Raw genomic sequence first — 11085 nt, 5'->3', positions numbered from 1 at the left:
AAAGAAGAAACTAAAGAAGTCAAATTTTAAACATTCCTGTCATGTGTTATATATAAAACATTAATAACAATCATTGTCATGTGTAGTGTCTCGTTATACTTGGGGACCATGTAAGCAGTGAGCGCACACGTGGTTATATTCATCCATTCATTCATTCATTCATTCATTCATTCATTCATTCATTCATACATTCATTTGTCGGTCAGTCTGTCTGTCTGTCTGTCTGTCTGTCTGTCTGTCTGTCTTTCTGTATGTCTGTCTGTCTGTTGTGGGTTTTTTATTACCGCTCTATTAATGATCCCGAGTATCCCCGAAACCATCCGTCAGTCCAAACTCTGTTGCATTTTACAGCGCCATTGATTTTCATTGTACGTCTCTACCAACCTTCAGACATTGTCTCCAAACTCGACACAATCAATATTACTGTCACATAAACGTTTCTTAGGGAGAGAGATGTAAATATTATGGCTGATTACGTCGTTCATCTCATAAATATTCATCTCCGTTAATTTTGACGCACGATTGTTTTTGCCTCTGGCTATTTTTTAAAGTCAAGGAACTGGAGAGAAAATTGCAATCAAAAGTAATAACAACACCTGGGGAGATAACCTTGGCAACAATCAGTTGAAACTAGCATAATACAGTGGCCTCATGCCACAGTGAAAACATTCCATTTATTACAATAGTGTTGCCGCAATGTCCTTTGTGAGTTCATTTCTCGATAACTTTATATTCAACATACAAAATTTGACATTTGATGTTAATGTTGTTTCCATGTATGCTGTAACTCAAACTTAAACTTTTCAAATTACCGCATTGGCCTGTATAAAGTTTGATTGTCCAATTAGGAGGGGTAAAATGAACTAGCTTATCGGCTTAAATTGACAAATTTGTGAGCGAGACAAATACCTATAAAAAAACTTTAGTTTGAAAAAAAAACGTTAAAAATATAAGTTCATAAAGAAGACATCATATATTTAATGCGATGTGAGAGAGAGAGAGACAGACAGAGAGACAGACAGACAGACAGAGTCAGACAGACAGACAGACAGACAGACAGACAGACAGACAGACAGACAGACAGACAGACAGACAGACAGACAGACAGACAGACAGGGAGAGATGGTGAGGACAGATATGGGAGAGGGAGAGGGAGAGTTGATGTAGAGGAATTAGTCATACGCAGTAATACGAAGCATGTTGATATGAACTGTGTGACACACTGCATAGCAGGATATTAGTGAACCCCATAGATGAACAAATCGAACTATCCGTTATCTACATTCACATTGCTTTATATACCTAATGAGTAGATTACACAAAGGAGAGATAACCTATCCTACTCTGCAGTCAAGGACAGCTAATCAAAGAATTCCCGTTATCTAATAGTGACAGTATTAAAACGAGTAAATAGTGATGTCGTTTGACTAAAGTGACTACTACAATACAAGCAATTACCAGTATTGATACAGAATGCCTAAAAGTTGTCTCAGCTTATTTTAATTGAATTATCTACCCATGGTTTCAAATTCCAATATTTCATTACATATACGTCGTACGCGATTGTCTCATAGTCTCATACAATGTAGGCAGGATGTAGCACTAAGTTTTGCACACAAAAATGAACAAAAGGTATATTAAATTTATCAATGCTATCGCTATATACACAGATTCTCTAAATGCTAAGAGCCCAACTATGGTTATCTACGTAGATTCCCTAAAGCTACGAGCCAAACGGTTACACCGTCCAATGACACAAAGCAGTTTTGTAGACGGCACACTGCGGAATCTGAATCATCGATTATTATTTTCACACGGTACAAAATAAACACTTAACCGTCAAATAAAAACGATACCGTGAAAGAAATTAAGAAGTGATTCTGCTAGCGCTAAAGTTTGATGATATCGACTGACATGCTTCGGAAAGACATCAAAGACCCTTTTATCAAATTTGTGGCATTTGATGTATGTATGAATGAAATCACGTTTACCTTAAATGGGTGGGCAATTTACCTAATAAAGCGGCTAAGAACATACACTCAATTGAAACCTACAACCGTAAAAAAAGAAATTGAAACTGAACTTATAGGCTATTTTCATTTGCATCGCCGTTATTATTCATGTGTCTTTTGATTGCATCATGAATGGTTTCGTTTAGAGCTCCAGTAGCTTTAACTTTCTGGTGTGTTTCAGGATTTTTGTGACGTCACAAAGTACACGAAACCTTTATTGGCGACTGTGTAAATCCACAAGTGGAAAGTTTTATTTCAAATGGGTTGTTAGGTACAACAACGAACTCGTTATATCGCACATCGTGAACAGTATTGACTCACCTTTGAGTAAACGTACTTTTCTGTAGCTCTTTTCGCGATAAATCACATTAAATTGGGGGGAGGCGCATTTAAAAAATCAGCGCCCTCAACGGCGATCAAGAGCTCAACATGTTTCTGTACTGCTTGTGGATCATATCCGTCATTGATTAACTTGTGCAGTGTGTAATTATTGGTATTTTAACAATCTTCAGTGAATATATATATATATATATATATATATATATATATATATATATATATATATATATATATATATATATATATATATATATATATATATATATATATATATATATAGGAAGTGAGTGGTAAGATTTGTCCGTAGTACAGTGCTCGATACGTCTGCACGCAGAGCGGAGTATATGTTGAGGGTAGAAGAAAATCAAGTCGGGTTTTTCGTCTCTACAAGCCTGTTTCGTGAGTAAATCACTCGTCAGGAGATGTTGATGGTTGTATGGTCGAAAAATGATACTCCAGTTACAACTAGACTAGTACAGTGTTAACATGGCAACAGATTTAAACTTGTCACTACACTACTAACAGATAATATTGACAACTTATTTAGAGACATGGTGTCTTTTTATAAGTAACTGACAATTTTTTAGTGAATATCTCTTTGTTTAGTTGAAGGCAAAATAATGTTTTAGTTCCAGCGAGAGTAGGTTTAATCATTACAACTAAATTACCAGTTTATACTATTTTTTGTAATACAATGTGAACACTATCTGGATGTCCGTGCACAAACACTACAAACAAACCACATAGACTATCTAATTGTTTGTCAATAATTATAAATCATGGGATGCTGATAGAATTTGATGTAGAAGCAATCATGAAAATTATTCAAACAGTACATTGCCAATAACTTTAAATAACTTTGAAAAAGTCAAAGTAAAGAACAAACGAATTATAGTGGAAAGGGTTTAGCTACAGTTTAAGGAGTTTTCTTACAATTTTTTTTTATATTACTAGATTTCTTAAGCATTTTGAGTTATTATAACTAAGCTTCGTGTTGAATATTTCTTTCGATGCATTCGTCTTATTTTATGTTTTCACATTGAGGAAAATTCACGAACTCTTTCCAAACAAAATAGTGACTCTAAGTTTGTCAAATTGCCCTGTTTGAAATCAAATGAGTCATGCATGTGAACAAAATTACTTTTGTTCACATGAAACTTAGCTTCAGTTTTGTGTCACACACATGAAGTCTCAAACACTGATACATCAGTTTCCTTTTCATCTAATATGATTCTCGTATTCAATCCGCCATACTTTAGTTCAAATGTATCACTTTTTTCCAAACACGAACCGAGAACACTACACATCAATAACTACTTAGGCACCTGGTACCCGTTTAAAACATGTTCACGATGATGACAAATTGTGTCCAGTTTACAGTCGTTCTACGACCAATTACTGTTTCATTATATCGCTCTTTTAAGCCAATGGGAAGAAATAGATCTAAAGCTAGTTAGTTTTGTCACATAATTTACTCATACCTTTGTCACGCATATGTGCACCAGTCATTGTTATTTATGGGGTAGATCAAGATTGTCTTTATTTCCAGTGCAGTGAAAGCTCTGCAAGTGTTTTTTAATAACGAGCGTTCATTTTTTATACATGATACGTATGTCAAAAAGGATGTCTGCATTTTAACCTACCCTGTCGACTAAGAGTTACATTAGATTCATACGAAACCATCAACGTTACAGTGCTAACGATAATAAAGTTCACTAATAACGTAACGATATTACTTGAGTAACATACATCTGCTATTATAACTAAATCAGATATATAATTCATTTAGCGAAAGTGATGTTTTATTCTCCTGTATAGGGATCAGACAGACAGACAGACAGACAGACAGACAGACAGACAGACAGACAGACAGACAGACAGACAGACAGACAGACAGACAGACAGACAGACAGACAGCCAGCCAGACAGACAGACAGACAGACAGACAGACAGACAGACAGACAGACAGACAGACAGATAGTAGAACGGACGGTCAGACAGACAGACAGACAGTATTGGACGGACGGACAGACAGACAGACAGACAGACAGACAGACTGACAGACAGACAGACAGACAGACAGACAGACAGACAGACAGACAGACAGACAGACAGATAGTAGAACGGACGGTCAGACGGACAGACAGACGGGCGGACGGACGGGTAGGCAACGATATTACTTGAGTAACATACATCTGCTATTATAACTAAATCAGATATATAATTCATTTAGCGAAAGTGATGTTTTATTCTCCTGTATAGGGATCAGACAGACAGACAGACAGACAGACAGACAGACAGACAGAAAGACAGACAGACAGACAGACAGACAGACAGACAGACAGACAGACAGACAGATAGTAGAACGGACGGTCAGACAGGCAGACAGACAGACAGTATTGGACGGACGGTCAGACAGACAGACAGACAGACAGACAGACAGACAGACAGACAGACTGACAGACAGACAGACAGACAGACAGACAGACAGACAGATAGACAGACAGATAGTAGAACGGACGGTCAGACGGACAGACAGACGGGCGGACGGACGGGTAGGCAACGATATTACTTGAGTAACATACATCTGCTATTATAACTAAATCAGATATATAATTCATTTAGCGAAAGTGATGTTTTATTCTCCTGTATAGGGATCAGACAGACAGACAGACAGACAGACAGACAGACAGACAGACAGACAGACAGACAGACAGATAGTAGAACGGACGGTCAGACAGACAGACAGACAGTATTGGACGGACGGACGGTCAGACAGACAGACAGACAGACAGACAGACAGACAGACAGACAGACAGACAGACAGACAGACAGACAGACAGACAGATAGTAGAACGGACGGTCAGACGGACAGACAGACGAGCGGACGGACGGGTAGGCATTCGAATTGATTTCTACATAGACATGGTCATTTACATAATTCAGAACTGTATGCTCATGTATGTGCACAGTATTTCTAGCCACATGTCCTCGTCATATAACAGTCACTGGTCGCATGGAAAAGGCAGGCTGCCAAGAAGGCAAGGGCATTAAGGATCCCCCCTAAGGATACACAAATAAAATAATAACCTGTATTCAGATAATTTTCACTAATTACAATAATAAATTTGTCCTGTCATTGTCCTTAACACGTGTACATATTTACACCCTACATTTAACAGACTATTCCTCCTGGCATAACTGATAGATATAGGTGAAGTCAGAGGCCATTAACTGAAAATAATCGGACACTGTTGGATAAAACTTCATTATTTTGTCCGAGGCGCAGACTTGGTTTTCACCAGAGAGTTAACCTTGTCATTTACAGCTCTGTTACATAACCTCTTACCCATTATCATGTTAATTTCAAAATTCACAATACCCACCCCGCATGGCCAAATAATCTGAGGTTTTGCCTAAGTGTTCAGAGTGAAATCCATTAAGCTGGCAAAGACTTGTACTGTAACAAAGTTAGAGTCCCAATTCGAACAGTATTTCCGATTTTACCATCCCATAGCTCTGTTACTAACCCTTGTGCACATATGCATTGTCATGTCAATGAACAAATTCTATATTGAAACCTGCTTTCTGAACAAGTCATTTTGAAGTGAAGTAGTTATAAAGCATGTCTTTGCAACTATATAGATAGGTATAGAACTAGAAGTACTTTGTTCAAGACCCAACAAGGTAAGGGCGATTTTGTACACACACTTTACAGAATGACAAGTGCAGAATGAGGCACGGTAGAATGTGGTATTAGGAGGGCAGCACATATTGGTGACATTGTAACAGTTGACAAGTTGGTAACAGTGCTATAGAAATTATTAACATGCTGAGGACAGTTTCATTATGGGTTGAAAGTGTTAGCAGACAGTTCCTTTCAAGAATTAACGGTATGCAGACATTGTCTTTGTGTAAATGTGTGCTGTTCACTGAAAAAGTGTCCTCTAAATGAAGTTGAGAACACAGTTGAAACAATGGGAAAGAGTCGGAAAGGAGTATAACTACATGTACTTATCTATTTCTGCCATACGAAGTTAGGCAATAGCTTTAGCAAACCTTCTATCTTGATTTGGGAGAAAGACATTGTCGCAATGATTGTGACTGTTTGGGAGGGGACACCTCAGTGATGAAAACATTTGTGAAAATAAGACAATGTAGGAGGGCATGCATTAAATATCAAACCTTTGGCATAGTTCAAACTCTTACAATACTTGAATATGATCTTAAATATCAGAATTGAAACAATTTTACCATGCAGTACACATTATCTGACTATGAAGTGTGTTTTTTGTGGCAAAGCTGCAATATATCTTGCAGATGTGCACGATTGGTAAATGACTTCACCTACAAATTTAATTTGATTCCAAAAATATTACAAAGAAAGACCAAAACATTTCAAGTCACCTTTTCAGACTATCAGAATTTTGATGGCCCACTGGACTGACCTCTCCTCAACCCCTTCCCACTGTCGTAAGTTCTGCTCGTTCCTTCAGTGCATGGTGGATATGCAACAGCTTAGCTTTTCCCATTTAAGCTTGCATGCATCATTAGGGCCAAGTCCAAGTAAACCGATATATATATATATATATATATATATATATATATATATATATATATATAACTCGGTGAGTATCAATCTGCTAAGACAGTGCTCTATACCGCAGTGGCAGAGCGTATATATATATATATATATATATATATATATATATATATACGTTTTATTTGTCTGGTTTTACGGATATCTAGATTTAACTCCTGGCATAATGTTTTCGCTATAGTATGTGATTGGGCTTTGAATAGAAAGTCACAAATCAGGACAACACACATACTTAACCAGTTGAATCATTAGCTCAACTAGAATTCCGAGTACATGGTTCGAGCCTTACACGTGTCACTTTTCTTTCCTCAATCTCATTACGCAGCACACACACACACACACACACACACACACACACACACACGCACACACACACACACACACACTCACACACACACACACACACACACACACACACACACACACACACACATATATATATATATATATATATAGTTTTGGTAGTACTGGAACTCTTTCTTGGGTGTAACTCGGAGTTTCACGCATATTGCGATCATCAGACACTGAGTGTCTGATGATCGCAATATGCGTGAAGCTCCGAGTTACACCCAAGAAAGAGTTCCAGTACTACCAAAACTATTACGCTCTGCCACTGCGGTATAGAGCACTGTCTTAGCAGATTGATACTCACCGAGTTATATATATATATATATATATATATATATATATATATATATATATATATATATATATATATATATATATATATATATATATATATATATATATATATATATATATATATATATATATATATATATTATAGTGTACATCTCTATCTTTTGGGCCAAATGTATAGTTAAACTTTTAACCATTCATACATACCATCATAGTAAACTTCAACTCTTCCTTCTAGTGAGTTTCTTCCGCCAATTAACCGGACACTACTACTTGGCTGATAGCTAACCGATATATCGGGTGCACAGTCTGTAATACACTCTCCATTTTTACTGAAAAAGGGCGGGAAACATGAATGACAGTCGTCAGGTCCACTACACACCATACAGAGTGGCTTGCAGAGTTTACATTCATTTACTTCTAGGTCTGCATAAAAGCCTGTTTCACATTCCGTTGTACATTTGCCGTTTATCTTGAAGAACCCTTGCCCACAATCTTGTTCACATTTCAAGTTGTTCATAGTATAACCAGGTCCACACTCGATACAGTGCACTCCTCCTCGTTCGCAGGTTTTACAATTTGGGCTGAGACATTGTTGACAAATTTGGTTCTTATCCGGATAGAAAGCTTCAGGACAGCTCAATCTACATGTGTGTTTATTAGCGTTTTGATTGGTTTCGTAAAGGACTTGGTCTTCGGACAGACAGGATGTACAATTGTCGGGTGTTCCAAAACACGTTGCACATTTTGATCTACATTCTTGACAGTTTTCATGGTTTTTTGTGTAGTATCCATCCGGGCATTCTTCAACACAATATATATCGTCATTATCATCAGTGAATGTCTTAATACCAGGAGGGCAACTGGGGTAACATTTTCCAGAATACAAAACATCGTTTCCATCGCAACCAGTACAGATATCATTTCTATCCCCATCCATACAGCTTGAGCAATTAGTATCGCAGTGCCGGCAAACCCGGTTACTCACATCGCCATAGAAATCATTTCCACATGTTTCGACGCAAATTCCCACGATGTTTTCGATACTCAAAAAATTTGGCTCAACACATTCTGTGCATGAATCTGTTGTATTTTCACATTGGAAACAATTACTACTACATGGTTCGCATTCCAGCGTGTCCAGATTTACCATCGTACCGACGGGGCAATGTTCAACGCATAGTTTCTCATGTTTAGGCTCAAGGCACTGAACTCCAATATTTTCATCACTCAAGCAATTATGTTCGTTGTGATTTAAGCACTCGCATTCAAATATAGACTTTTCCTCTCCTGTGCACATCACATCATCCATAATAATATTCTTCAGGAGATCAACTCCAAAGAAAGATTTTGCTAGAAAACCGCTGAAACCACCATAGTAACCAAGTTCTCTACATACTACATCACTGTTAGCAAAAGACCAACCATCATCACAAACTAAACCCCATTCTCCGTTTATTTGGACTTCAAGCCTCCCCTCCGAAGGTCGATTTCCCCCAACGAGTCTGACTCTGTTTGTTGTTGTGTGTCTGAATTTTGTCGTATTCGATGGAGTGGATGAGCAGTCACTAGTACACGTTCCCAATGGCTGCCGTTCATATCTGGCACCATCTTGAAAACTGATTTCATAAGTATTGTCGTACGATGGATTAAAATAAAATCTGTCTTGACATCCATAGCAGACCTTATCTGGGTCATCGGAGATGTCCACACATGAAGTACATTCCTCTGGGCATGTTTGACAGGTGAAATTACCCGTGAAAGAAAACAGTCCGTCGCCACATCTTTCAACGCATTCATACGATCCATTTGCGAATTCATAGTAAAAGGTACTGAAGTTGGCACAGATTTCGACCGGATACATGGACGTGGTGTTAACATCTTGACAATAAGCAAGTTGGAAAATACTGAAGTTTATACCTAGTGTGGATAGAACAATATAAATGTGGTTAAAACATACCATATCACAAAAGTTGAACGCAGCTCTTTCTGCTTTACATAGACTTCTGCATATATTGATTTTCAGTATTATTAGCTATTAATTCATGTTACATTTACTGTCAACAAGATTGTGATTTCTCTCCATGTAAATTAGTAGATTAATAAAAGATAAGCTAGGTACAAGAATTATTTGATTGTTATTTAAATTTAGTTGCGCAACAACTCCACCTCCAATAATAAGTGTAGAATACCTGCAGGTGATAAACGTTTAATGTCAACGGTAAAACTCTAGAGTTATATCTGTATATGCCATGCGTACACAAACGCCGCTTGACATAGAATTACCGTGCATGGAGAAAAAAAAGCAAAAACAAAAAGCAAGAAAACTACATTTGAGAAATACACGAGCTTAGTTCAAGCTTTAGTATTACTGAAAAATGTTATCATATTGACACACACACACACACACACACACTCTCTCTCTCTCTCTCTCTCTCTCTCTCTCTCTCTCTCTCTCTCTCTCTCTCTCTCTCTCTCTCTCTCTCTCTCTCTCTCTCTCCTTCTTATCGTCTTTTTTCTTTTTATTTGAGAGGTGTGAATAACAGCGTACATGTCGTCCAGACAAAGGTTAAATATAGAGTTGGTTGACGAATAACGACCGCAAGGAAGCCATTTCAGTGAACAAATTAGCACAACCGTGGCATACACAAAGCGTTGTTTCTAAGATCCGATCTGGCTATAGACCCAGTATACGACCTAAAAACTTACACTAGGGGATTTCCTTTGTTGTCAATTAACGTGGTTGTTAAGCGCTCAGAACATGAAAGAATTGAGAGGAAAGAAGTAGGAACCTTCTCTGATTGATGTCTGAATGGAACGAATACTACGTGTTTGGCATCAATACTACAACGAAATATCACAGTTTGCCACTTATTAGTATAGTTATACATTTCTATTTAGACTCAATAAACTTGCAAAGGTTATTGTTTGTCATGAAAAGACTCCTTTTAATGCGGCAGCCACACGGATTAATATAGTACCACTACTTTAATGGAATTTTCATTACGGTGCCGAAAAATCAATCCCTTGCATGTACAAGGTAAATATATAACGTCTCAATATATGTTACAATTATGCGAACAGGTGACCTTTGAGCTTTCCTGTGTGGTTTATGTTGCTCTGAAAATACTCACTATTTTCAGCGTTTGACCAATATTTGCTAACTTAACATATGCAAAGGTTGACAAACGTGGTAGCTTATGGCAGTTTATTATCATGATACTATGCAATCATTTTAAACACACAATGTTAACATTAAATGTGATTAATCATTTCATGATGGATTGGAAAGAAGGTGAAAATTCTAATATTCTAATATCATTCAAATAGAGTTTGAACTTATATGATTGCCACCCTTTTGTGCCTACAAGAATAATTTGCTTAATTTACGACTGCCAACATGTTACACATTGGGGTGTGGGAAATCAAGCAAAGTAAATACTGTATATAGGAAATTCGGAGCTTACTATCTTAAGATATTGCCTAATCACCAAA

Source organism: Glandiceps talaboti, chromosome 10 (assembly GCF_964340395.1).
Source record: "Glandiceps talaboti chromosome 10, keGlaTala1.1, whole genome shotgun sequence".
NCBI lineage: Eukaryota > Metazoa > Hemichordata > Enteropneusta > Spengelidae > Glandiceps > Glandiceps talaboti.
The sequence above is the reverse complement of the archived record's forward strand: the minus strand, read 5'-3'. Positions refer to the sequence as shown.